The following is a 27,567-nucleotide window of genomic DNA, read 5'->3' as shown; positions in this document are numbered from 1 at the left end:
ACTAGAAGAGGATACCGAGAAAATGTTCCTAGTGGGAGATAGGGATCACATACAGGATCCCAAAACCTACAGCGAGGCGATATCTGATATCGATTCCGAGAAATGGCTGGAAGCTATGAAGTCAGAGATAGACTCCATGCATTCCAACCAAGTCTGGACCTTAGTAGATGAAAGAGTAGATGCCCTACAAGCCAATCGCAATATGTATTGCGAAAGGTTTTTTTCTTTTGATTTGTCCAAATCATGTACATGACATTTAAATATGAATAAAGGCGTTATGTTTTATCATATGCTGTTGATTATATTTATGATAAACTCCTTAGTTTAGGGCAATGGTTTTAAGACTATGATGAGATCATACTAGTGAGACTTAAAATCCTAAAATCCTAATCTTAAATATTCCCAGTCATTGGTACATTGAGTCGGGGATCAATGATTACCGGAAAGACTGGCATGTCTTATGTATGCTCGATGCAGAGGATGATTGATCTCACAATCATTTGTGTGGAGACACTAATACAAAGATGTGGGTGCTCATTAGAGGAATGAGTTCACTGAATTGACCTACAAAGAGAAATCTTATGAAGTCTTACTTACATGTCAAAAGATGATTCTCTTAGTGGGAGTTGTGCAACTGATCCTATGACCTGAGATCACCATGGTATCTTGTGCACATGAACCCATATTTTGGTTTACACTCATTCATGACAATAAGTTATGTACGAGGTCTTCTGGATATGGTGAATTGTGTACGAAGATTATGAGTAGGTCAACAAGGAATTAATCACTTCTAGTAAGAGAAGATAGCATCCTATTTATTCTAATCATATGATAATTCAGGAAACCTTTGATCAAAGTAGAATGAAAATTAGAAAGAGTTTCTAATGTTTCATTATTTGAATTATCATTAAAAGATTGAGAAAAATATGAATATGAAATTGAGTTTGACATATATTCATACTCATATGCATATTTGGGATGCAGTTTGATTAAAGGATTGAATTGCATGGTAACTTGCCACTGAAGGGTATTTTTGGTATTTTCACCAAATTCCATATTTTCCGGGTAGACATGACACGTTGCTAGACGTCAATCTTGTTTTATAGGTTTGATCAAATTAAAGAGTTAATTCGATCACCAATTAGAAAGGATTCTAATTGTTAAGTTCGGGTTCGCGCAGTTTGGACTTAAATCGATTAGAAGAGTTCTAATCAAGTTGGGTCAACTCGCACTCACACCTATTGCTGGCTAAGTATGGAACCCAATGGGTCACACACAAGAAAACTTATTAAGGGTCTAATTGGATTAGATCATGTTTGCAAGATAAACATCCTAGCAGGTGTTGCAAACCTTAGCTCCTAATTCGAATTGGATTCAAATCTGATTCGAATTGGATTCGAATCTGATTCTTAATTGATCTAATTTGATTAGATCATATTCTAATATGGGTTAGCCAAGAGTTGGCACCTAATTGGCTTGGTTTGAGTCTAATTGGATTAGATTTAATAAATCATTCAATCTAGACCGTTAGATCTTGATCTACCGTTGGATGAAGACATAATGGAGAGTTGGTTTAACCCAATTGGATTGGGTTAGAGGATGGCTACCATAATTGACCATTGGATCTTAATCCCACCATTGGATGAAGACATAATGGGTCAAGTGAATGGCGCCTTGCATTAGAGCCCTTGGATCATCATCATGAAAGATCAAGAGGTGAGGCGTGATGGACATGTGATTAGCATGTGATGTTGACTTGGTCAAAATATGGCACCACATGAAAGGACATATCATTTGATACACCTCCTCACTTGATCTGCACCTCCTCTTATTTGATATGGCCCTTTAGATGATGCCCTTTCATGAGAGGATGTGTGGATGGGATGCATCCCTTGGAGATGCATCCCTACACCTATTATAAATAGGTTAGCACTCCATGGGTTTCATCATTCCAATTCCACCCCACTCCTCTCTTCTTTCTTTCTTACATTAGTTTCTTTCTTTCTAGCATTGCTTCTAGTGTGTCCTAAGCCAAGACAAGGTGGTCTTCTTTAGGACAAAAGGATTAGAAGTGATTTTAGAAGGCTAAAGAAAAATAAAAAGGAAGGAAAGCAAGCCATTAGAGTTCTTTAGAAGAATTCTGCATTAAGGATCAAAAGTCTTTGGAGCTAAAGTCTTGATCAAGTTTTCGTGTGGATCACCATTGGAGGGCGGACACTTGGACGCCTCGTGGAGATTGTACACTTTGGATTAGCGTTTGAGGTATTCTACTAATTCTGCATTTATTTTATATCATTTGATTGTAATCATTAAGGTGATCTAGGCTTAAAAGGGTTTCATGCATAGGGACTTTATTAAGAAATTTTTAAAATCCCTAGCTTCCGCTGCGCATTATAACATGCTAAAACCCTACAGTGGTATCAGAGCCATCCTTAATTGGTTCAATCAAATAATTATGTATGATGTATGATTATTAATTTACTATGAGATAGTAATGTCATATGCTTAGAGAAATGTTGAAATGTATGATTAATATATGATATGTTATGTAATAAAATATCATGATATGAAATTTTCCATATGAAAATATGTTGAAGCATGTTAATTAATTGCTTATGATTTATACATGCTATGAGATAGCCATGATGCATAATAGTTTATTTTAGACATGTTAAATGTATGTTACAATTAAAGAATGTGCTAGAGACTAGTAAGCCCTCAATAAAAATTATATTAAGTCATAGTGTTGAAAAACTTTGAGCTAACCCATTCTAGAACAATTAATCTAATTGGTGTCTAAGGAAAGCACTAAAGGTGGTTACTTAATTAGGACCTTACTCTCTGAGTAAGGGGAGCCTCCCACCTGCTTACCTGGCCAATTGTTTGATTGCCTATTATGGATAAGCTTAATATTGATATAACACTATTGATAGCCTTCCTTCATGCCTCGATATTATTATGTCAAGATCCATGCTAGTTTGTTGTGCTAACACAAGACTTGCAATGGGGACTGATGTTATACTGTCTTGGTGCATTAAGATGCTTATGGCATATTTTAATATATTGCCTTGTTGTGCAACCACAAGGGCAATATTATTCGAATATGACTATATGGAAATGAAGGGTTTGACTTAACTAAAATATTATTGTTTGTTGTGCTAACACAAGGCAATAAGTATTTTAAGAGGACAAGATAAAGTTGAGAATTGCATGAGATGCAATTGGAAAGAGTTTCCTACCTTTGAACTCATAAGAGTTTGTTGTGTAAACACAAGGCTTTTTATGATGAATTAGGATCTCAACCCTACTAAGAAAAATTATATTTTCACGTTTATCATAGGGGAGGGCTATGATATTCGATAAAAATAGTAGGAGACAAATTAGATTAAAGTCCTTATCTAGTTGCAAACATGTCATCATGATTGGTCTGCTTATATTAGTTTTGTTCTTGCATATGTAGAATTATTAAATGGCTTCTTCACTTTCACTAAGAGGCATCTTAGATGCCAACAAGTTGACCGGACCAAACTATGTGGACTGGTTGAGGAATTTAAAGATAGTACTCACTCAGGAGAAAATTTCCTATATACTTGAAACCCCTGATCTTGGAGATCTAGGGGATGATGCTATAGAAGAGGAGGTTGCCACACATAAGATGTGAAAAAATGACAGTGTGACTGTCAAATGTATCATACTTGCCTCTATGAACAATGAATTACAGAGGCAACATGAAGGCATGGACACTCAATCCATACTTCTCAATTTAAAAGAGTTGTATAGAGAACAAAGCAGGACTGCTAGGTATGAGATATCTAAGCAGTTGTTCCGTGCTAGAATGAATGAAGGAACTTCAGTGCAAAACCATGTTCTTATGGTTATAGACTTGATCACCAGATTAAGTCAATTAGGTTTTGCTATGGATAGTGAGCTCAGTCAGGATTTGATCCTGCAATCACTGCCTGATTCATTCTCTCAGTTTGTTGTGAACTTTCACATGAACAAGCTGAACACCTCCCTGCCCGAGTTGTTAAATATGCTCAAAACAGCTGAAGGGCATATTAAGAAGGATAAAGGTCCACTCCTTCTTATAAATAGCACCTCTATGAGGAAATCGGGAAATAAAGGTTCTAAGAAACGATTGAACCCCAAGAGTAGCATCAAAAAGAAAAAAGGAAAGAAAAACTCCGGATCAAGTACCTGTTTTCATTGCGGCAAAGCTGGCCACTGGAAAAGGAATTGCAAGAGTTTTCTTGCAAGTATGAAGACCGATGCAAGAGTTGCATCAAAAGGTATGTTTATGTTACATGCCAACTTGTCATTAAGTTCTTCAAATTCAAATTCATGGGTATTGGATACCGGCTGTGGTTTTCACATTTGCAAATCTTTGCATGGACTACAGAAAATTAAAATTTTGAAGAAAGGTGACTTCGAGCTGTATGGCGCTGGAGGAGAGTCCATCCAGGCTGAAGCTGTTGGAACCTACAACTTGGAATTGCCTTCGGGAAAGCTCCTACAATTAGAAGATTGTTATTATATGCCCAAAATTATTAGAAATGTAATTTCCATTCCTTTGTTGTTAAAGAAAGGTTTTGAAATTAATGGAAAGGGCAATGGTTGCTCTATTTATTTTTCTAATAAGCATCTTTGCAATGGCATTATGGAAAATGGTCTTCTAGTTTTATTACTTAATGACAATGTCTTTCATATTAATAAAAGCAATAAAAGAAAGAGAGAGGAAGTGAATAATACCCTCCTTTGGCATTGCCGACTTGGTCACATAAGTGAATCAAGAATTAACAAGTTATACAAAGAAGAGTTCTTTGATCCTTATGATTATGAATCATTAGGAACTTGTGAATCTTGTCTTATGGGAAAAATGACCAAGTCTCCATTCACTGGATATGGAGAAAGGGCAAGTGAGTTATTAGGACTTATACATACAGATGTATGTGGTCCTATGACAACTCCAGCTAGAGGTGGATACTCTTACTTCATCACATTCACTGATGATTTATCAAGGTTCGGATTTGTGTATCTTATGAAACATAAATACGAAGCCTTTGATAAGTTTAAAGAGTATCAAAGTATGGTTGAAAAACAAACCGGAAAGTGTATTAAAATCCTTCGATCTGATCGAGGAGGTGAATACCTTTCTAGTGAATTTTTAAATCATCTTAAAGAAAAGGGCATTCTCTCTGAATGGACACCTCCGTATACGCCACAACTAAATGGTGTAGCTGAACGGAGGAATCGTACTCTATTAGATATGGTAAGGTCCATGATGTGCTTTACAGATCTTCCTATTTCCTTCTGGGGTTATGCCTTAGAAACTGCTACATATGTGCTAAACAGGATACCTTCAAAATCTGTATCTAGTACTCCATATGAGATATGGAGAGGTAGAAAGCCCAATCTTAAATATTTTAAAATATGGGGCTGCCAAGCATATGTCAAAAGAAATTTTGGACATAAGCTAAGTGCTAGATCAGATAAATGTACATTTATAGGTTATTCCAAAGAAAGTATTGGATATCTCTTCTATCACCCTACTGAACAAAAGGTATTTGTTAGTAGGCATGCCACTTTCTTAGAAAAAGAGTTTATCTTAGAAAAGGGCAGTGAAAGAAGAATTGAACTTAATGAAGTTCAAGACCTACAAATAGAAACACAAGAAATTCTTCAACCAAATGTACCCATTGATGAAGTACAACCACAACACACATCTCCTCTCCAAAGGTCAGATAGAGTGCGAAATGTACCTAAGAGGTATGGGTTTATCATTGAGAATGATGAAGCCCACATCATCGAAAATGATGATCCTCTGACCTATTCGGAAGCTATCATGAGTAATGACTCTAACAAATGGTTAGAAGCTATGAAATCCGAAATAGACTCTATGTATACCAACCAAGTATGGACTTTGGTTGATGCACCAGAAGGTGTTAACCCTATAGGTTGCAAATGGGTCTATAAGAAGAAGATTGGAGCAGATGGCCAAGTAGAAACCTACAAGGCTAGATTGGTGGCAAAAGGTTTCAGGCAAAAGCAAGGAATTGACTATGATGAAACTTTTTCACCAGTTGCCATGCTTAAATCTATTCGGATTTTGCTTGCAATAGCTGCATACTATGATTATGAAATTTGGCAGATGGATGTCAAAACCGCCTTCCTTAATGGTTATCTTGAGGAAGAGGTTTACATAACACAGCCAGAAGGATTTGTCTCAAGTGGGAGAGCAAATCAAGTATGCAAGCTTAAGAGATCCATTTATGGATTAAAGCAAGCATCGAGGAGTTGGAACATCCGTTTTGATACAACAGTCAAAGAGTTTGGTTTTATCAAAAATGTGGATGAACCATGTGTGTACAAGAAGACTAGTGGGAGTGCCGTTGTCTTCTTAATATTGTATGCAGATGACATACTAATCATTGGAAATGATATTCCAATGTTACAATCGTCAAGACTTGGCTATCAAAAAGCTTTTCCATGAAAGACTTGGGAGAAGCATCCTATATACTTGGTATAAAGATCTATAGGGATAGATCTAAAAGGATGCTAGGCTTGTCCCAGTCTAAGTACATAGATCGTGTGCTAAAAAGATTCAGCATGGAAGGAAGTAAAAGAGGTTACTTACCTATGAGTCATGGCATACGTCTCTCTAAGAAGATGTCTCCTAAGACATCTGAAGAGAGGAATAGAATGAATTCTATTCCCTATGCTTCGGCAGTAGGATCAATTATGTATGCTATGCTATGTACTAGGCCTGATGTTGCTTATGCCTTAGGCATAACAAGCAGATTCCAGGCTGATCCAGGAGAAAATCATTGGATAGCTGTGAAAAATATTCTTAAGTACTTAAGAAGGACTAAAGATATTTTTCTAGTTTATGGAGGATCTGAGTTGAAACTAGAAGGATTTTCTGATTCTAGTTTTCAATCAGATCCAGATGATAGCAAGTCCACTTCAGGGTATGTCTTTACCCTAAATGGTGGTGCAGTGAGCTGGAAGAGTTCCAAGCAGCAAACTGTAGCTGACTCAACTACTGAGGCAGAATACATCGCTGTAAGTGAAGCCGCTAAGGAAGCTGTCTGGATGAAGAAGTTCATCGCTGAGTTGGGAGTAGTTCCTGAGATTGCTGGACCAGTTTCAGTTTATTGTGACAACACTGGAGCTGTTGCTTAAGCAAAGGAACCAAGATCTCATCACAAATCCAAGCACATTCTAAGACGCTTCCACCTCGTTCGAGAGATCGTCGAGAGACAAGACATAGTCATTGAACGAGTAGACACAAAGAACAACTTAGCAGACCCGTTCACTAAAGCTCTACCACAACAGCAGTTCGATCGCCACCTCGATTGTATGGGGATAAAATATAAGAGCGATTGGCTTTAGTGCAAGTGGGAGATTGAAAGAGTAGATGCCCTACAAGCCAATCGCAATATGTATTGCGAAAGGTTTTTTTCTTTTGATTTGTCCAAATCATGTACATGACATTTAAATATGAATAAAGGCGTTATGTTTTATCATATGCTGTTGATTATATTTATGATAAACTCCTTAGTTTAGGGCAATGGTTTTAAGACTATGATGAGATCATACTAGTGAGACTTAAAATCCTAAAATCCTAATCTTAAATATTCCCAGTCATTGGTACATTGAGTCGGGGATCAATGATTACCGGAAAGACTGGCATGTCTTATGTATGCTCGATGCAGAGGATGATTGATCTCACAATCATTTGTGTGGAGACACTAATACAAAGATGTGGGTGCTCATTAGAGGAATGAGTTCACTGAATTGACCTACAAAGAGAAATCTTATGAAGTCTTACTTACATGTCAAAAGATGATTCTCTTAGTGGGAGTTGTGCAACTGATCCTATGACCTGAGATCACCATGGTATCTTGTGCACATGAACCCATATTTTGGTTTACACTCATTCATGACAATAAGTTATGTACGAGGTCTTCTGGATATGGTGAATTGTGTACGAAGATTATGAGTAGGTCAACAAGGAATTAATCACTTCTAGTAAGAGAAGATAGCATCCTATTTATTCTAATCATATGATAATTCAGGAAACCTTTGATCAAAGTAGAATGAAAATTAGAAAGAGTTTCTAATGTTTCATTATTTGAATTATCATTAAAAGATTGAGAAAAATATGAATATGAAATTGAGTTTGACATATATTCATACTCATATGCATATTTGGGATGCAGTTTGATTAAAGGATTGAATTGCATGGTAACTTGCCACTGAAGGGTATTTTTGGTATTTTCACCAAATTCCATATTTTCCGGGTAGACATGACACGTTGCTAGACGTCAATCTTGTTTTATAGGTTTGATCAAATTAAAGAGTTAATTCGATCACCAATTAGAAAGGATTCTAATTGTTAAGTTCGGGTTCGCGCAGTTTGGACTTAAATCGATTAGAAGAGTTCTAATCAAGTTGGGTCAACTCGCACTCACACCTATTGCTGGCTAAGTATGGAACCCAATGGGTCACACACAAGAAAACTTATTAAGGGTCTAATTGGATTAGATCATGTTTGCAAGATAAACATCCTAGCAGGTGTTGCAAACCTTAGCTCCTAATTCGAATTGGATTCAAATCTGATTCGAATTGGATTCGAATCTGATTCTTAATTGATCTAATTTGATTAGATCATATTCTAATATGGGTTAGCCAAGAGTTGGCACCTAATTGGCTTGGTTTGAGTCTAATTGGATTAGATTTAATAAATCATTCAATCTAGACCGTTAGATCTTGATCTACCGTTGGATGAAGACATAATGGAGAGTTGGTTTAACCCAATTGGATTGGGTTAGAGGATGGCTACCATAATTGACCATTGGATCTTAATCCCACCATTGGATGAAGACATAATGGGTCAAGTGAATGGCGCCTTGCATTAGAGCCCTTGGATCATCATCATGAAAGATCAAGAGGTGAGGCGTGATGGACATGTGATTAGCATGTGATGTTGACTTGGTCAAAATATGGCACCACATGAAAGGACATATCATTTGATACACCTCCTCACTTGATCTGCACCTCCTCTTATTTGATATGGCCCTTTAGATGATGCCCTTTCATGAGAGGATGTGTGGATGGGATGCATCCCTTGGAGATGCATCCCTACACCTATTATAAATAGGTTAGCACTCCATGGGTTTCATCATTCCAATTCCACCCCACTCCTCTCTTCTTTCTTTCTTACATTAGTTTCTTTCTTTCTAGCATTGCTTCTAGTGTGTCCTAAGCCAAGACAAGGTGGTCTTCTTTAGGACAAAAGGATTAGAAGTGATTTTAGAAGGCTAAAGAAAAATAAAAAGGAAGGAAAGCAAGCCATTAGAGTTCTTTAGAAGAATTCTGCATTAAGGATCAAAAGTCTTTGGAGCTAAAGTCTTGATCAAGTTTTCGTGTGGATCACCATTGGAGGGCGGACACTTGGACGCCTCGTGGAGATTGTACACTTTGGATTAGCGTTTGAGGTATTCTACTAATTCTGCATTTATTTTATATCATTTGATTGTAATCATTAAGGTGATCTAGGCTTAAAAGGGTTTCATGCATAGGGACTTTATTAAGAAATTTTTAAAATCCCTAGCTTCCGCTGCGCATTATAACATGCTAAAACCCTACAGTAGATCCACCAGAAGGTATTGTACCTATTGGATGCAAATGGATCTACAAAAGGAAAATAGGTTCGGATGGAGAGGTAGAGACCTATAAGGCAAGGCTTGTGGCGAAAGGGTATAGTCAGCGCGAAGGCATTGACTATCAGGAGACCTTTTCACCTGTAGCCATGCTAAAATCCATTCGAACATTGCTTGCCATTGCAGCATTTCATGATTATGAAATCTGGCAGATGGATGTGAAAACTGCTTTCCTGAATGGATATCTTGATGAAGATATCTATATGGAACAGCCTTTGGGTTTCACTTCCAGTGATGGAGATCACAAGGTCTGCAAGCTGCAAAGGTCCATCTATGGACTAAAGCAAGCCTCTCGGAGTTGGAACACTCGTTTCGATGATGCAATCAAAACGTTTGATTTCATCAAAAACGAGGAGGAACCATGTATTTATAAAAAGGTTAGTGGGAGTGTTGTCGTTTTTCTCGTACTGTACGTAGATGACATTCTCCTGATTGGGAATGATATTCCCATGCTAACCTCGGTCAAGGTCTGGTTGTCAAAAGAATTCTCCATGAAAGACCTTGGGGAAGCATCCTATATTTTGGGAATAAAGGTCTATAGAGATAGATCTAAAAGGATGCTTGGCCTGTCACAGAAAATGTACATAGAGGAGGTGCTGAAGAGGTTCAGTATGGAAAACTCCAAGAGGGGTCTCTTACCCCTAAGGCATGGAATTCATCTCTCCAAGAAGATGTGCCCCAACACATCTGAGGAGATTCAACGCATGAGCAAGATACCTTATGCATCGGCAATAGGAAGCCTCATGTATGCCATGCTATGTACACGACCTGATATAGCTCTTGCTGTGAGTGTCACAAGCAGATATCAGTCGAATCCAGGTGAAGAACACTGGACAGCTGTGAAGAATATTCTTAAGTACTTGAGAAGAACTAAAGATTTATTCTTGGTTTTTGGAGGATCATCAGAGTTAAAGGTAGAAGGGTACACAGATTCAGACTTCATGACTGATGTCGATGACAGAAAGTCAACATCTGGATACGTGTTCTTGTGCAATGGTGGTACGGTGAATTGGAAGAGTTCTAAACAACCGATCATTGCTTATTCTACTATGGAAGCCGAATACATCGCCGCCTCTGAAGCTGCTAAGGAAGGCTTCTGGTTCAAGAAATTCATTGCAGAGCTGGATGTGATGACATCAGATGCCATAACACTCTACTGCGATAATAATGGCGCCATAGCCCTTGCTAAGGAGCCAAGGTCTCATCAGAAGTCTAAGCATATAGAGCGGCGCTTTCACCTCATACGCGACTATGTGGAGAAGAAATATGTAGAGGTGCAGAGAGTAGACTCCGCGGATAACGTGGCAGACCCTTTCACTAAGCAGCTGAGTCAGCAAAAGACTGAAGCCCACCTTGAGAAGATGGGCCTAAGATATATGACCAATTGGCTTTAGTGCAAGTGGGAGATTGTTAGATGTATGCCCTAGAAGCCAATTTGGCTGACACATTGTTGATTCTAGGGACATATTTTTGTACTTGACTATTTATTATTGAATAAATAAAAGGCATCTTTTTCATTCATATTGTTTATGTGTCTATGAATCGTCCAAGAAATTAATAAGATGATGATACATATTCTCAAGAGTTGAGAATTTGAGCCATGTATCATTGGTGATTAATTTCTAAATGCTCCTGATCAATGGATCATCATGAGGACGGTGATCGATCCGATCAGTGCATAGATCACTTTCCTCCTGGATGGACGAGACTTGAGTCCACAGTGTAGGGACACTGAAGTGATAGTGCAGGTGCTTGTTAGAGAACAAGGGTACTGAGCGTGACCAAGACAAGAAGTCACTTGGATGTCTATCCACTCGTCAGTGACTTACTTGATGTTGCAGTAGTGTGACTGGTCCTTTGACCTGCGGTGCTTCGGCTACTCACAGTGAGGTTATTGTAGTTTGACTGCACACATACATGGTCTCTAGCCATATGGGTCCATGCAGTGTAGATTGGCTGCAGTAGGTTCACTGTAGGAGTAGGGTATGCACCTATAAGGAATCTATCGACCTTGATAGAAGAGGAGTGATCCTATGTGATTTGTTAGACTGAGTTCTAAGACCTTGGCCAGGGCAGTAAAGTGGAGAAAGAGTTTTCCACTATCGAACTCAAGTCGAATAAATCTTGACATATGACAGACGATGGGGTTTGACGAGTTGTCCATGACCTCCGTCCTGTAGGGATCCACGATAGTAGGACTGTATCACATGTTAACTGCACCTAGAGGTTCATCATTCCATTCTGCTGGGTAGCCACTACATGCTGCTAGGTGTCACTGGTGGATGGTGGGACTCACAGGGATTATCTCGATGATCGATAAACCCTAATGAGTTGAGTTGGAATCGTTCCAACCCATTGAAAGGAGTTTTCAATGATATAGTGATAGAGATCACAATATATCTCACTACCAGTCAGAATAGAACCTATGGGGTCACACACACTAGAAGTATTGACCGATCCGATGGTTGAAATCGTGATTAGGAATCACAAGAAATCAATTTGATTGATAAGAAGTTGAAGAAGGAAAAGGAATTAATTAATTGGACTTGAAACCTGAGTCCTACTTCGGGTAGGATTCCTAGAGTCCTAATTGGATTAGGACTGAGAATCCTAGTTGGAGTAGGACTGGGATTCCTACTTGGAATAGGATTCCTGCAATCCTAATGAGATTAGGAATTTTGAATTAAAATTGGATTCCTACTTGGAGTAGGATTCCTAGAAATCCTAATTGGATTAGGACTTCGGATTCAAATAGAGTCCTAATTGGATTAGGACTAAAATTAAATACATCCTAATTAGATTAGGATTCCTTAAGTCTAAATTAATTATTAATCTAATGAATCAACATGACTCCTAATTGGATTAGGATTGAAGAGTTCAATTGAGTCATGGTTCATTCAAGTCCTAATTGGATTAGGACTAGCATAGATTGAACCCAATTTGGCTAATCCTAATTGGATTGGGATTAAACCATAAGAGAGGCACCCAATCCTCTTTGGAAGAGGATTAGGGCATCACAAGAAGGAGGGATCACGCTCCTCCTCCTCTCCTTGTGTGCGGCATGAAGAGAGGGGTCGGCGCCCCCCTTCCCTCTTTGGAAGATTGTCTTGGAGCTCCTAATTGTTAGGAGCTCCACTCCTTATAAAAGGAGGACTAGGGCCGGCCCCAAGTAAGTAGATCCCTCTTTCTCCAAGCCGTGGCCACCCTCTCCCTCTCCTCCCTTGGTTCAGCCGCCATCAGCAAAGGGAAAAGAAGAGGAGGCGTCTCCCTCCTCTTGGTCTTCTTCCTTGGCTTCAGCGCGTGTGAAGAGAAGAAGGCTGCGAAGGAATTTGATCTTCTTCCTCTTCTTCATCCTTCTTCTTCCTCCTTCTAAGCACAATCAAGAGTTGATTGAGAGGAAGGACATCAGCCATCAAAGCTATCTCTGCAAGGGAGCTAGCACCCCGGTGAGATAGAGAGCTTGGATCAGATCCTGCTTCGTGTGGATACCCGTAGAGGCCGGACGTTTGAACGGCTTCAAGCGAACCCTCTTCCAAAACCACGAATTCAGATTTGCGGTGATCATCTACCCGCGCAAGGTGAAGATTTGATCTTCCTAATAGTTTTTAAAAGTTTTAATTCTTACCTAATTACGAAAGGTCTCGAAACAACGTTCATGCGATGAACGTCGAACCCGTGCATGCCGATTCCGCTGCCATCTGAAAAATTTTTGAAATATCAGCGGCATGGGCGGGTTCCCAACAAACTTATATATATGCTCATTTTGAAGCTAACTTTGGGACCCACATTTTTGTACTAAATCTTTATTGATTTGGTCAATATATGGGTTAAAATGGGCTGAAAATTTGGCATAAGTTCTATATTTAGCATGATTTTGGAGACATAACTTGATGTATACATATCCATTTAGGATGAAAAATACCTATTTCAAGGTGACTTCGAGAATTTATGCTTTGAGCTTTGGCTAATTTGATCACTACAAGAGATCGAAAATATAACTAAGATCTCTTGGCAAGATTAATTTATAGGATTGGACAATTCAATAGAAATATAGATTATTGGGATATGGTAATTTTAATTATATGGTGCTTGTGCAATGTTCAATAAGAAGTGTGAGTGTACTATAGATAGAGTTGCAATCACTTTATTTTGCTATATATTTATGAGTATATGTGTAACAATCTTGACCCCATCCAAAAAGGCTAGACTTAAGATAGGATGGCAGCTGGCCAGATATTTTCGGATACCCAAACTATCCCGAACCCTAATAGGATCTATTTAGCAAAGCCCTATAGGATTTGGAAAGGGTTTGGGATTTAAATTAAAACTTGTTAAGGTTCGGGCTGTAGGATTTTAAATGGATTCAGATACAGATAAGACAAATTTTGCAGGTACCCTACCCCTTGCCATTCCTACCTTAAGGTATTATTAAGTACCTAAGATCTATCCGATTCATATCTAATGTAGGACTAAAGACACACCTACAAGGGTCCTCAAAAACTCCCCCAGTTTAAGCCTTGGCATCTGCATCAGGATAAAAGTTTAAATCTATTGCAAATCTAATTATAAGTACCACAAATCTAATTTACAAATTCCATAATTAGCTTGTAGTCAACCTAATAGACGCATGCTGCAGTGTTCTCCTATCCACATGGACCATTGGTTAGATCTACACTGATACTATTTGTAACAATATAGGATCTTACTAAAAAATGCTTGTCAAAAAGGTGTTATTTGGGTTCTTTGATATTGAATAAGTACCCAAGATTTACCTAGTAGATACTAAATATGAGACTAAACACATGCCCACATGAATCTTCACATACTTCCTTGTTTAAACCCTAGTATCTTGCCAAGCTCATGGTCCAAATCTATTCAAATCTAATTACAAATACCACAAATCTAATCACAAACACTTATGGTCAACCTAAAATGGACCCATGTTGCAGCTGTCTCTTAGTCTATATGGGTCATAGGCCAGATCTGCTATGATATAATTTGTAACAACTCAGTGCCTCATCTAAAAAAGCTAGTCGTAAGATGTTATTAAATATCCAAGATCTACGTAGTGCATAGCCAATAAGAGACCAAACACATGCCTCCATGGATCCTTACAATATGAGTTCTCATTTATTTAATTAATTTTGTATTGGTATTATTATTTTGATATGTTGAGGTGTTGAGATATTTTTTGTTGTTCACAAGTATTTTTGAGGCAAGTTCTCTCTTTATGTACTCTTTAATCTATTAGAATTTTAGAATTGTATTTTTCCTATAAGACACTTTTTTGTGGAAGTTTTATTACATGTTTTATTGAAGTGGTTGCATTCTTCGCATTAGTGAGTGTATATATAATGTAGTTCACATGGCATGGGATCAATTATGTATAAAAGGGATTATAGAATAAAAACTTCATGAGTTTTTGATAGTGAGTTTTATTGATAGATTTAATTGTGTTATTATTATTGGGACTATTGTTATGGATTTTTGTGTGACATTTTTATAGTTGATTGATGCCTGTCATTAGGCAAATCATGACAACCGATTGAAGCCTATCATGGGGCAAATCATGATCGTGTAATAGAAGATGCTTGTCATAGGGTGAATCATGACATTGGTTGCCTAATATCATGACAAAAATGGACAACAAACTGAAAGTTAAATAAGTTATTAATCATGATGTATTATTTAAATATGTCCAAACTTGGAAATTATAAATTATTTTAGCTATTGAGTTAGTGGTAATCTTCATATTATATGCATAGCCATTATTTGTGTATTTTCATACTTCTATACTTGTTATTTTAATAAAACAAAATGTATATTGAATTGGTTTTTTTTTTTAAATTGGTGAATTTCTCTTTAAATTGAAGTGTGTACAATTAAGAATTTATTCGTTGTTAAGCTTATAGCTTTCTTCTTTTCTAGATGAACGAATCAGTAAAACTCAGTTGTCTCGAGGATGCAGTTGGAGTATTATCAAACTTTCTTTCATTTGAGACCTTGTTGGTCAGAACCTTGTATTGTAGTTGTTCGAATGGTATTATATCATCATGTGGAACTATTATTTAATAGTATTATCAAACTTTCTTTCATTTGAGACCTTGTTGGTCAGAACCTTGTATTGTAGTTGTTCGAATGGTATTATATCATCATGTGGAACTATTATTTAATCCATACCAAATGTTGGTATCATTATGCTTGTGTTAAATATTTTTTTTTATTACTTTAAGATTTGGATGCTCATAGACCTTAAGCTAGGTTATGTGCAGGAAGTTATTTAGATCCTTTCCATATATATCTTTGTCTAGCTGACATTGTATTTAGTTGATTGATAGATTAGGCTTGAGATACTTTACAGGGCTGAGCCTTGTGAGGTGTCTACCCTGTCGGCAGTTTCATGTTAGGGCATGATAGATGGTGTTTAATCGTGGGTGGTAGTAAGGATGCCAATTTTGACATGTTTTTGATTAGATTTTTAAATTTGACTGGTTCAAATTTGAATTTCAAATTGATGGATATTATAGTGCTCTAGGGTCCCCTCAAACCAAGACTCATAGGTACCCCTAGATTTGAGATAAATATATATTACTATAGAAGGTGTTTTAGAAGAAAAATCATGTTCGAATTGTGGTTACCAATCGACAACATTAGAGTGGCTATTTAAATCCCCACTAATGGCTATGACTATGCCATTAGATGACTGTACTTAACTAGAATTAAGCTAAACAAGAAATTTCAATAAGGATATATGTGGACTTTTGGCTAGGTGGTATATCGGGTTAAAAATTAGCCTCGGCTTTAGATCGGGCTTTAGGCTTGGTTTAAAATGTCTTAGGATTGAATTCAGGTTTACGTTATGGAGGCCAAACAGAAATCAGGCCTAACCTGAAGCTCGCCACTAAACTCCGCCCCCCACCCATCCTGATCCCACCCCCTTGATAAATTATTTGTTAGACTAAGTTCACATGGACTAGTCCAACCAGAAAGCAACACGTGGAATAGTAATTACTTTTTCCTCTTTTTTTTTTCTTTATATGTGTAATAGCAATATGCACCATGATGAATTTAGCAGCAGTGCAAAGTATACGCGGTTCAACTAATAAGGTTTCATAAAATGCTTATCTAGGGTGCTATAACTAGGCCTTGACTGTGCACTAGGATGTTACCAACAGTATTAGTACCCTAATAAAGCCATGTTTTACATATGCCATACCTCTTTGAAGTATTGATAAAGTATTTTTATTTTATTCATGGATGTTTTTGGACAATTGACAATAGCATGTGATGCCTATTTGGTATTAGGTATCCAAGATCTATAGGAACAAATAGGAAACTTTGTTGTTTGATGGGTAATTGATGGAGAACAAAGACTCCAGATCCCTATTCCTTAAAACTATGTTTGGATGGTGAAATGGGAATGGAATAAGCTAGGTATTCTATCTTATTCCATGTTTCGTTCACAACCAAACACTCCTACTTGGCCATTTAGTATAGGCCAATTTTGTCCCCAAAAAAAAATCTACCTCAAGGTCCCCAGAACCATGCGGTGAATGAACTTGAGGTTCCAGAGCTTCCTGGCTTATCAAGGTCCCCAGATCGCCTCTAACCATTGCCTGCGCCTGATCTCTATAGCAGATTACATCAGCCATCGACCCCCGTTCTTCTTTAAGAAGATGTGGTTGTCGTACCCCAAATCCTGGAACATTGTTTGAGAGGCTTGGACGATGCCGGTGCGAGGTGATGTCATGTAGAGGGTTTCGTGCAGGCTAGAGCTTACCAAGCGCAGACTCCGCAGGTGAAACTGCAAGGTAGTAGAGGATATATTTAGAAGGCCGGAGGAGGTGGAGGTGTCTATTGCTGAGCTTTAGGGGAGGGAGGATAGTATGGGTGGGCTGCCGGAGGCCGACTTGGGTGTACTGCGGCACAAACTCGCCATGCACCACTCCTTACTAAGGCAGCAGGAGATGTTCTGGAGACAGAAGTCCCAGATCCCATGGATGAAGGAGGGCAACAGGAACACCCGCTTCTTCCACCGGTGGACCATCATTAGGAGGTAGAGGAGTATGATTCGTTCCCTGATGTTTTTCAGCAATTTAGTTGTCTAGTTGTTTTGTTGTCTGATTCTAGTTCTGTCTTCTTCATGATCAGCAGCCATCTGTCTCCGCTTAAATTTCATGATTCAATTCCATTTGTCAATTCATACATCCCAATCCTAATTCGGAGTCAAGAAAAGTAGAATATTAAGTAAAAGGTGGAAAAACAGGATTATTTGTAAAGGTAATTGCTGTAGAATTCTATAGCAAGAGCTGAACTTTTCGTTTTAATTATCGTAGTTGGAAGATGGAGATCAAAAGAACATGCTGTGACAGTCTTGAATAGTGGAATACTAAGTAAATGGTGGAAAAAATGGGATTATTTCATGAAGATACTTGTATGAAATTCTACGGTAACAGTTGAAGTTTTGGCTGCAATCATCGATGTTGTAAGATGGAAATCAAAAGAACGGAGAATAAATTTGGTATTCAACACAGAAATATAGAGAACTGTCTTGTGTTGGAGCTTCATGAATGGTAGAATTGGCACCTGATTCTCACCCATAAGCAGGGGAACAAAATCTCTTGTATAAATGGATGAAGTGGATGAACCTAGGGAAATGCTTGAGAGCATTTCCTATGCTGTGCATACATGTGGATGTATGCACACCACGGAATTCTGGTGTATATAACATGAAAGGTAACTGCATGGATTTTTTTTTGCCTACTGCTTCAGTCTATTCTAGGGGTGCAATTGAGCCGAGCTGAGTTGAGCGCATGCATATGCAATTTTTCTTACTCGAGCTCGACTCGAGCCCGATAGTAGGTAAGTGGAGTCGAGCTCGGATCCGACTCGAGCTCAAGCAACCCGTTTGCGCCCCTAATCCATTCGGAGACAGAATTATGAATAGACTCGAGATGCACTTGTCTCTTTGAAGAACAATTTAACAATATTGAAGGCACGCACCATCTTGGAAAGGCGATCCACAAGAACAAAAACAGGATCCAATCCCTCTGTGTTCTTCTGGCAATTCCAAGAACACAATCTACATCATGCTTCATCTTGGACCAAGAGTAGCCACTGTAGACCAAAGCAAATATTTAGTCCTTGCCGAAGTGACCTTGTCCATGGAGCCCCTCAATGATCTTCTCCCTCAATGAGTACTTTGGAATGCAAAGCTGGACTCCTCTAAATATATGACCATCTTTTACTTTGTAGTCAAGGCCTCTTGCAAGACTACACTTCAGCCATCAAGCTCTTTAAACATTGGTCCTCTGCATACGGATATCTAAAAGAGTCCAAACCAATCGCTCGGACCTTCATGACAGTAAGCAGTCATGCCCTCCTCCTAGAAGCAAAAAACTACCCAATTCAAAGATCCTAACCTATGCTTTGGAGGTGGTACTCCTGCAGACAGAAAATTCACCTAACTCACCCACCGATTACCCAGCATATCCTTCCCTTGAACATTCCTCAAAGTCTCCTGATCGATGAGTAGAATAAACACTTGATGTCAAAGCCTCTAATGCCAGAGAACTTGAACAACCACATAAAATTAAGCATCATGAGTAGGTGAATATAGCTTCTCAATGAAGAATGTTATGTGCCTTCCTTCTTGACTGAGAATATATAGGTCCAACTTCCTTTGAAGAAGCATCACACTCCACCACAAAACTTCATTGAAATTAGGAAGAGCTAAAGACTGGTGCGGCTCAAATCTCTTGATTTTGATTCCAAGCTCGCCGGCCCTCTGGTGTCCATTGGAAAGACTTTTCCTTCGAACAATCAATGGTTGGTGCCATCAAACTGCGAAATCCTCGAAACTGTGGTGCCATGCATCCATGGCAACTACATATCACCGAACTTCTTCAAAATACTTTTATTCAATCGAAAACAATACCAAACATCCACTATCTATGGTTATATCACTTTCCTTCTAGAACCAAGAAAGCTTATAAGGCCAAGGATGCTTCTCTATAGGTAGAGTTACTTTGTAATAGCCTCTTGAGATGTGACATTCTCCTAGCTTTCCCTATTCATTACGACCTTGCAAACTTAGCCATAAGACTATTTCTGATAACAAGCGACTTATCAATATCTCCCTTCAATCCCCTTCATCTCCTACATTGTCAACTTCATCATAGGTTGGGCCCATATCGTCCTCATGTACATCAGATCCTTCATTACCTTCAACTAATAGCTATTATTTTGGAGGAAAAATTGACCTTTTGTGCACTTATTTCATGTATGAGCTATCTTTCCATAATTGTAACAACGGAGATTTGAACCACTATCTTGAGTCTTTTTGGCCACCTCGGCATGGTAGGATATCAGGTCTTCCCCGACTAGGATTTCTTTAAACATCAGCTCCATGCATCTCTTTTGATCTACTATCTTGTCCAATAGATTGGAACATCCTTTGGTTTTGCTGCTTCTCTTCAATAATAGCATGATCATATGCCTCATGCACAGTCCAAGTGCAGATTGAGGGTGTCTTGGATTGATTGGTGCAGCCCACCTATGTATATGGTCATCTATTGCTCCATCACCATAAACTTGTTTCTAGCAATGAACTGATAGTGTGCTTCAATGTAATCACAATAGATCTGTTGCCATGTTGAAAATTCTAGAGGCGTTGGTACAAGTTTTGGGTATAGTTGAAAGGTAGATGCTGTGTGGTTTGCCCCTCCACTCATGATCTTTTCTAGAATTGCTCCCACCAAGCTAAAGCTTGGTCTCTAAATTTTCAGGATACCAACTTCACCTTCTTCTCTTCTAGGACACATCCTTGTATTCAATGATGCATGCGAAGGTGTTCAAACAATCCAGTATCTTTGTCACCCCGTCCGAAAGGTCCCTAACGTATAACTCCTTCAAGGATTTGATTGTCAAATCAGATGGCTATGTAACGCGATCCTCAACATGATCATCAACATAATCATCTTCATAGTGTGGTCTAAAGAAGTTCGATCCTCGACAAAAGCCAAATACATGGTCGAGAGATCTACTTACCTTATCAATTCTTCTATCTCAATATCTTGGTATTCATTTCATCAATGTGGCTCTTCATGAACATCAGCCCTAGACTGATTCTAATTTTGGTTCTATCTCTATTTCTTCTTCCGACCACCAGCCATCTATTTATATCAAAGTTCGAGTACCATGAAGCAATGAGGCTTCAACACGAACAATGCACACAACAGTCGTAGTTATATAGAGAGAAGCACAATGAACAAGAAGAGAAAAGTGTAGGATAAACTTCACATAGTCTTTAATGGAAAAGCCATTGGCGAGAAGCTAATAATGCTGCGATCTTCATCCATGAATGCATTGGCTCCTACGAGGCTTGGTGTGATCCAACTGATTGTACTTGCTAGGCATATCCTTCTCTACAACAGAATAGAAATTGAAAGGGAGATGGGAGCATTTGAAACTTTTATTCTAAAATCTGCGTAATGGTAGAACAACAAATATAAAAAAATAAATCAATAAAAAATAGAAGATTTTAAAAATGAGGAAAGAAAATTATATACTTCTAACAAGATAATGGTAGCCTTGTATATTATAATACCTGTCCTCAAGTCTACATAATTAGTTATATCAATTTGTATAAAGATATGCACATAAGACAATATGCCATTATGTTCAGAACCATGTTCTAGGAGGAGGTTATGGGTTCGAATTTTAGGAAGGTTGTATTTTAAGGATTTTAACTCATGATTTCTAGAAAATCTAAAGTTATGATACCATGATAACAATATGTCAGAATGCAAAAGCTTAAGCTAATAGCAAAAGGGTCACCAATGTAAATTAGACTTGATAAACAATATTATACAACTGACAACATTTTCTTAGCAATCCATATGCCCTTGTAAAAATCCAATAACTCGATCATAAGGACTTCATAATCCACCAAGTGGTTAAACTAACAAGAAAAATCAGAACCACCAAAGAAAAGAACTAGATCAAAAGAATGAAACAAAACAACATTCATATAGTCCAATTTCATACATCATTGATACATCAAATCATTGAAAACACAACATAAAATGATTGATAAAACTAAAATAAACTCTAGAGTTAATTAGGTCTACACCAAGGAGGGGGAGGAAAAAGAGAAAAGTAAAAGATAATGGGTAGATTTAGAAGCCTTGTCCATATTGTTATCGATATCAATTATCTAGTAGATAGTGCATCTAGAGCCCGAATAAAGCCTTCTTTCCCTTTTTATAGTAAAAGGGATACGCAATTGCAGATATGACTATCTTTGTTAGTTAGTAACAATGGTTCTCGATATGACTATCTTACTTTTAAGTGTCCAAAATACTACTAATAGGAGATTATTGCAGAAATAACCTTTCTCAAAAATTTTGGCCAAAATGCTTTACATTCTTTTTGATAGTGTTGTTAAGAGTGTTGTATAGGTGCCTAGGCGGTCTTGTTGGAAATCCGCCCATGCCGCTGATATTTCAAAAAAAAAAATTAGATGGCAGCAGAAGAGGCATGTGTGGGATCGACGTTCATCGCATGAACGTTGTTTCATGAACCGTTCGTAGTTAGGCAAGAATTAAAAAATTTTAAAACATTTAGAAGATCAGATCTTCACCTTGTGCGGGTAGATGATCACCGCAAACTGAAGTTCGTGGTTTTAGGATGAAGGTTCGTTTGAAGTCGTTCAAACGTCCGGCCTCTACGGGTATCCACACGATGCAGAGGACCGATCAAAGCTTTCTTGTCTTCCTGGGGTGCTAGCTTCCTTGCAAAGACTTCTTTTGATGGCTGATTTTCTCTCTATCAATCAACCCTTGATTGTGCTTGAGAGGAGGAAGAAGAAGAAGGCAACTGGATGAAGAACCAAAGCCCTTGCAGCCTACTCTCTTTTCCTTGCGTTGGAAGGAGGAAGAGAAGAGGAGGGGGCCGCCAATGGCTTTTCCTTTTCTTCCGTTGCTTGCGGCTAAACCAAGAGGAGAGGAGAGGGAGGCGTACGGCTTGAAGAGGAGGAGGACCAAGTTTGCCCTAGGTGCCGCCCACAAGCCCTTTTAAAGGCATGAAGGGCTCCTACAAATTAGGAGCCCTTGATCACCTTCCAAGGGGGGCGTCGGCCCCTCTTGTGTTGCCGCCCCAAGCAAAGGAAAGGAGGAGGGGCGTGTGCCCCTCCTTCATGGTTGCCCTATTCCTCATTAAGTAAGGATTTGGATGCCCTAATGTGATTAAGTCCTAATCCAATTAGGCTTAGTCCAAGGGTGAACCAATTTGGGTCCAATCTAGGTAAGTCCTAATCCAATTAGAACTTAAAACAATTTTGACTCAATTGAACTCTTCAATCCTAATCCAATTAGGAGTCTTATTGATTCATTAGATTAATAATTAATTGTGACTTAAGAAATCCTAATCCAAATTAGGACATATTTGATTTTAGTCCTAATCCAATTAGGACTCTATTTGAATCCGAAGTCCTAATCTGATTAGGACTCTAGGAATCCTACTCCAAGTAGGAATTCGATTCTAATTCAAAACTCCTAATCTTATTAGGATTGTAGGAATTCTATTCCAAGTAGGAATCCCAGTCGTACTCCAACTAGGATTTCCAGTCCTAATCCAATTAGGACTCTAGGAATCCTACTCGAAGTAGGACTCTTGTTTTAAGTCCAATTAATTCCCTTTGTTCCTTCTTCAACCGAATATCAATCGAATTAATTACTTGTGATTCCTAATCACGATTCAACCATCGGATCGGTCAATACTTCTAGTGTGTGTGACCCCATAGGTTCTACTTTGACTGGTAGTGAGATATATCATGATCTCTATCATGATATCATTGAAAACTCCTTTTAATGGATTGGAACGATTCCAACTCTACTCATTAGGATTTATCGATCATCGAGATAATCATCCACCAGTGACACCTAGCAGCATGTAGTGGCTACCCAGTAGAATAGAATAATGAACCTCTAGGTGCAGTTATCGTGTGATACAGTCCTACTATCGTGGATCCCTACAGGACGGAGGTCATGGACAACTCGTCAAACCCCATCGTCTGTCATATGTGAAGATTTATTCGACTTAAGTTCGAGAGTGGATAACCCTTTTTTCACTGTGCATACTGCCCCGGCCGAGGTCTTACGAACTCAGTCTTATAAATCACATTGGATCTCTCCTTATCTATCAAGGTCGATAGATTCCTTATAGGTGCATACCCTACTCCTATAGTGAACTTACTGCAGCCAATCTACACTGCATGGACCCATATGTCTAGAAACCATGTATGTGTGCAGTCAAACTACAATAACCTCACTGTAAGTAGCCGAAGCACCGCAGGTCAAAGGACCAGTCACACTACTGCAACATCAAACAAGTCACTGACGAGTGGATAGACATCCAAGTGACTTCTTGTCTTGGTCACGCTCAGTACCCTTGTTCTCTAACAAGCACCTGCACTATCACTTCAGTGTCCCTACACTATGGACTCAAGTCTCGTCCATCCAGAAGGAAAGTGATCTGTGCACTGATCGGATCGATCACCGTCCTTGTGATGATCCATTGATCAGGAGCATTTAAAATTAATCACCAATGATACATGGCTCAAATTCTCAACTCTTGAGAATATGCATCATCATCTTATTAATTTCTTGGACGATTCATAGACACATAAATAATATGAATAAAAAGATGCCTTTTATTTATTCAATAATAAATAGTCAAGTACAAAATTATGTCCCTAGAATTAACAATGTGTCAGCCAGATTGGCTTCTAGGGCATACATCTAACAATCTCCCACTTGTACTAAAGCCAATCAGTCATATATCTAAGCCCCATCTTCTCAAGGTGGGCTTCAGTCTTTTGCTGACTTAGCTGCTTAGTGAACGGATCTGCCACGTTATCCGCGGAGTCACTCTCTGCACCTCTACATATTTCTTCTCAACATAGTCGCGTTTGAGATGGAAGCGCCGCTCTATGTGCTTGGACTTCTGATGAGACCTTGGTTCCTTAGCAAGAGCTATGGCGCCATTATTATCGCAGTAGAGTGTTATGGCATCTGATGTCATCACGTCCAACTCTACAATGAATTTCTTGAACCAGAAGCCTTCCTTAGCAGCTTCAGAGGCGGCGATGTATTCAGCTTCCATAGTAGAATCAGCAATAATCGGTTGTTTAGAACTCTTCCAATTCACCGTACCACCATTGCACAAGAACACATATCCAGATGTTGACTTCCTATCATCGACATCAGTCATGAAGTCTGAATCTGTGTACCCTTCTACCTTTAACTCTGATGATCCTCCAAAAACGAAGAATAAATCTTTAGTTCTTCTTAAGTACTTAAGAATATTCTTCACAGCTGTCCAATGTTCTTCACCTGGATTCGACTGATATCTGCTTGTGACACTCACAGCAAGGGCTATATCAGGTCGTGTACATAGCATGGCATACATAAGGCTCCCTATTGCCAATGCATAAGATATCTTGCTCATGCGTTGAATCTCTTCAGATGTGTTGGGGCACATCTTCTTGGAGAGATGAATTCCATGCCTTAGGGGTAAGAGACCCCTCTTGGAGTTTTCCATGCTGAACCTCTTCAGCACCTCCTCTATGTACATCTTCTGTGAAAGGCCAAGCATCCTTTTAGATCTATCTCTATAGACCTTTATTCCCAAAATATAGGATGCTTCCCCAAGGTCTTTCATGGAGAATTCTTTTGACAACCAGACCTTGACCGAGGTTAGCATGGGAATATCATTCCCTATCAGTAGGATGTCGTCCACGTACAGTACGAGAAATACGACAGCGCTTCCACTAACCTTTTTGTAAACACATGGTTCCTCTTCGTTTTTGTTGAAATCAAACGTTTTGATTGCGTCATCGAAACGAGTGTTCCAACTCCGAGATGCTTGCTTTAGTCCATAGATGGACCTTTGCAGCTTGCAAACCTTGTGATCTCCATCACTGGAAGTGAAACCCAAAGGCTGTTCCATATAGATATCTTCATCAAGATATCCATTCAGAAAAGCAGTTTTCACATCCATCTGCCAGATTTCATAATCATAAAATGCTGCAATGGCAAGCAATGTTCGGATAGATTTTAGCATAGCTATAGGTGAAAAGGTCTCCTGATAGTCATGCCTTCGCGCTGACTATACAATTTCGCCACAAGCCTTGCCTTATAGGTCTCTACCTCTCCATCCGAACCTATCTTCCTTTTGTAGATCCATTTGCATCCAATAGGTACAATACCTTCTGGTGGGTCTACTAAGGTCCAGACTTGGTTGGAATGCATGGAGTCTAACTCTGACTTCATAGCTTCCAACCATTTCTCAGAATCGACATCAGATATCGCCTCGTTGTAGGTTTTGGGATCCTGTATGTGATCCCTATCTCCCACTAGGAACATTTCCTCGGTATCCTCTTCTAGTATACCTAAGTATCTATCGGGAGGATGGGAGACCCTACTAGATCTACGAGGTGGTCGAGGGACATCGTGTACTGCCTCTGTATGAATGGGTTCAATAGGATCCATGACTCGTTGCCTTTCAGAGACTTTCTCTTCAAGCTCAAATTTCCTCCCACTGCCTCTATCAAGGATAAACTGGTTTTCTAAGAAGATGGCGTGACGGCTCACAAACACATTGTGATCCTCTGAGACGTAAAAATTGTATCCTAATGACTCTTTAGGATATCCTATAAAACAAGCACTTATGGTCCTAACCTCTAACTTGTCTGCCTGTAGTCTCTTGACGTGGGCCGGACATCCCCAAATCTTGAGATGACCAAGACTTGGTTTCTTACCATGCCATATCTCATACGGTATGGTAGGAACGGATTTAGAGGGAACTCTATTCAGTAGATATACTGCGGTAAGTAAGGCATCTCCCCAAAGAAACATAGGTAAATCAGTGAAGCTCATCATGGACCTGACCATATCCAATAGGGTTCGATTCCTCCTCTCTGACACCCCGTTGAGTTGACGTGTACCCGGAGGTGTCCACTGTGAGACTATGCCGTTTTCCTTGAGATAGTCCCGGAATTCCCCACTAAGGTATTCTCCTCCTCGATCTGATCGAAGAGCCTTAAGAGGTTTTCCAGTTTGTTTTTCTACTTCATTCTTGAACTCTTTGAACTTTTCAAAAGATTCAGACTTGTGTCTCATAAGATACACATACCCATACCGTGAATAATCATCGGTAAAGATAATGAAGTACGAATAACGTCCCCTGGCTAGCACATCGAATGGGCCACATACATCTGTATGTACTAGGGTAAGTATTTCAGTGGTCCTCTCCCCATGTCCTACAAAGAGCAATCTAGCCATTTTTTCTTGAAGACAGGACTCGCAAACTAGATACGACTCGGAAGTCAATGAGCCGAGAAGCCCATCTTTATCCATTTTGTTCATCCTATCCTCTCCAATATGGCCAAGTCTGAGGTGCCATAAATATTTTTGGTTTATCTCATCTCTGGATCTTTTGGATCCTTTGGCACTCACTTCTTGCTCGGTAACATTCACAGATACTTCCATATGCAAATGATAGAGACTGTCAATCATAAAACCACGTGCAACTATTTTATTTCTTAAATAAATAGAACAGCAGTCTTTGTCAAATATAAAAACATGACCTTCCTGTGCTAGATATGAAACAGAAATCAAATTTCTGCTAGCAACAGGTACATAATAGCAGTCTCTAAGTAATAAACTAAAACCAGACGGTAGTCGCAGATGGTAGGTGCCCACAGCCACAGCAGCAACTTTTGCCCCGTTGCCAACCCGAAGGGTTACCGCACCTTCTGCCAGCCTTCTACTTTTCTTTA

The sequence above is a fragment of the Phoenix dactylifera genome, chromosome 1 (genome assembly GCF_051530095.1).
Source record: "Phoenix dactylifera cultivar Ajwa chromosome 1, Ajwa_hap1_PhDact_Kaust_v1.1, whole genome shotgun sequence".
In the NCBI taxonomy this organism is placed as follows: Eukaryota; Viridiplantae; Streptophyta; class Magnoliopsida; order Arecales; family Arecaceae; genus Phoenix; species Phoenix dactylifera.
Note: the sequence above shows the minus strand (reverse complement) of the source record.